This window comes from Chenopodium album, chromosome 8 (genome assembly GCF_948465745.1).
Source record: "Chenopodium album chromosome 8, dcCheAlbu1.1, whole genome shotgun sequence".
In the NCBI taxonomy this organism is placed as follows: Eukaryota; Viridiplantae; Streptophyta; class Magnoliopsida; order Caryophyllales; family Amaranthaceae; genus Chenopodium; species Chenopodium album.
In genome coordinates, this window is record NC_137841.1 from 34,086,263 (window position 1) to 34,088,916 (window position 2,654).

A 2,654-nucleotide genomic window follows, 5' to 3' on the forward strand; every position below is an offset into this window, starting at 1 on the left:
TCATGCTTAATTAATCTCGCTAAAATTTTAAAAAGATGTGAAGAGTGCAACTTGGTCCTTAATTGGGAAAAATGTCACTTTATGGTGACAGAGGGAGTAGTCCTTGGCCATATTGTATCTGATAAGGGCATACAAGTAGACAAGGCTAAAATATCAGTGATTGAGCAATTACCTCCCCCAGTCAATGTTAAGGGAGTTAGAAGCTTCTTGGGTCATGCGGGGTTTTATCGCCGCTTTATCAAAGATTTTTCTAAAATTGCTAAACCACTGACACAGCTTTTGCTCAAGGATGCCCCATTTATTTTTACTGACGAGTGTCTTGAGGCTTTTAACAGGATTAAGCAGGCTTTGATATCGGCACCCATCATATGTGCTCCCGATTGGAACCTTCCTTTCGAGATCATGTGTGATGCAAGTGACTTTGCACTAGGAGCCGTGCTCGGACAGAGGAAGGACAAGGTTTTGCATGCTATTTATTATGCTAGCAAAACCTTGAATGAAGCCCAAGTCAACTATGCCACCACGGAAAAAGAGTTTCTTGCTGTTATTTATGCTTTAGAAAAATTTAGATCATATCTAGTTAGTTCTAAAGTTATTATTTTTACTGATCATGCAGCACTAAAATATTTGATAGCCAAGGCTACTCCGGTGGGTTCTCTTGCTCCAAGATTTCAACATAGAAATAAAAGATAAAAAGGGAGCAGAGAACGTAGTGGCAGACCACTTGTCACGTATCAGGTATGATGAGGGTAAGGATTCTCTTACTATAGATAATTCTTTCCCTGATGACAACCTATATGCAGTTGTAGAGCAACACCCATGGTGTGCAGACTTCGCTAATTATTTAGTGGGTGGTACTCTACCTCCTGACTTGTCCTATCAACAGAAAAAGAAATTCCTTTATGATGTTAAACATTACTTTTGGGATGATCCTTTTTTGTTTCGTGAGTGTGCAGATGGAATATTTCGCAGGTGTGTTCCCGAATGGGATGCTCATGGCGTTCTTACTGCCTGTCATACCTCACCTTACGGAGGACATCACAGCCCCAGTAAAACGGTGGATAAGATTAATGAGTCATGCTTCTATTGGCCTACTATGTTTAAAGATGCTAACACTTTTGTGCAGGCTTGTGACTCTTGCCAGAGGACTGGCAACATTTCGCGGAGGCATGAGATGCCCCAAACTGGGATTCTTGAAGTTGAAATATTTGACGTTTGGGGTATTGATTATATGGGGTCGTTCCCATCTTCCAATGGGAATTGTTACATACTTGTAGCCGTAGATTATGTGTCCAAGTGGGTAGAAGCCATAGCTTCACCAACAAACGATTCTAAGGTAGTCATCAAGCTCTTTAAGAAGATCATATTTCCCAGGTTTGGTGTTCCACGGGCTATTATTAGTGATGGGGGTACCCACTTCCATGAAAGACAATTGGATAACCTCCTTAAGAAGTATGGCGTATATCACAGAACAGGGCTTAGTTACCACCCTCAAACTAGTGGTCAAGTTGAGGTCTCTAATAGGGAAATCAAGGCGATCCTAGAAAAGGTAGTAGCCAAGTCAAGGAAGGATTGGAGTATGAAGCTTGATGACACACTTTGGGCATACCGAACAGCATTTAAGACACCGATTGGTACTTCACCTTATAGATTAGTTTATGGTAAGGCATGTCATCTTCCCGTAGAATTGGAGTACAAAGCCTTTTGGGCGATCAAAGAGTTTAATATGGATTCTAAGGTCGCGGGTAAGAAGAGCCTCCTTCAACTCAATGAGTTGGATGAGTTTAGATTGTCGGCATATGATAGTGCGCGGATCTACAAGGAGAAGACCAAGCAGTGGCATGACAAGATGATCTTACCAAGAGAGTTTGCACCGGGTGATAAGGTTCTTCTCTTTAATTCTAGATTGAAGATTTTCCCAGGAAAGTTGAAGTCTAGGTGGTTCGGTCCCTTCACTGTCACAAAGGTGAACAAGTTTGGTTCGGTGGAGTTGGTGAATGACAAAGGTGAAGAGTTCAAGGTAAATGGCCAAAGGTTAAAAGTGTATCATGAAGGTGCTACCATTAGAGATGTGGAGGAGACTCTCCTAACTCCACTTCCAACATGAGCTTCAAGGTGGTAAGAAGGTCGTGCGGGACCTAGATAAACCAGCGCTTTGCGGGAGGCAACCCGTATTTCATGCTTTCTAGGCTAGTTTCCCTTTTCCTTATTTTTTATTTTTATTTTAGAGAGGCGAGGAGAGTTATATTTCACCAGTTATAAGTGTTGTTGTACAGGTATGAATTTGACAGGTATAAAGACTTAGAAAAATTTGAAGAAGAAAAGAAATCGGAGAAAAAGGAGTGCAGCCGAGTTGGGCTCGCGCCCGATCGGGCGCGCAAGCAACCGAAAATTTCAGCCGCAAATTCGCCCGATCGGGTGAAGCAGCCCGATCGGACGCGCAAGCAAGGTTGAAATCGGACCTATTTTCGCCCGATCGGGCGAGACTCGCCCGATCGGGCGCGCAAGCAGGGTCGAAATTGGAGTTATTTTCGCCCGATCGGGCTCTTTTTGTGGAAAATAGAGTGAAGGAAAAGATATTTCGGGCGAGCAAAGTGGAGAAATTTTGCTTCGTGTTCGCGCCCAATCGGGCGCGCACCTGGAGTTCTGGGAAA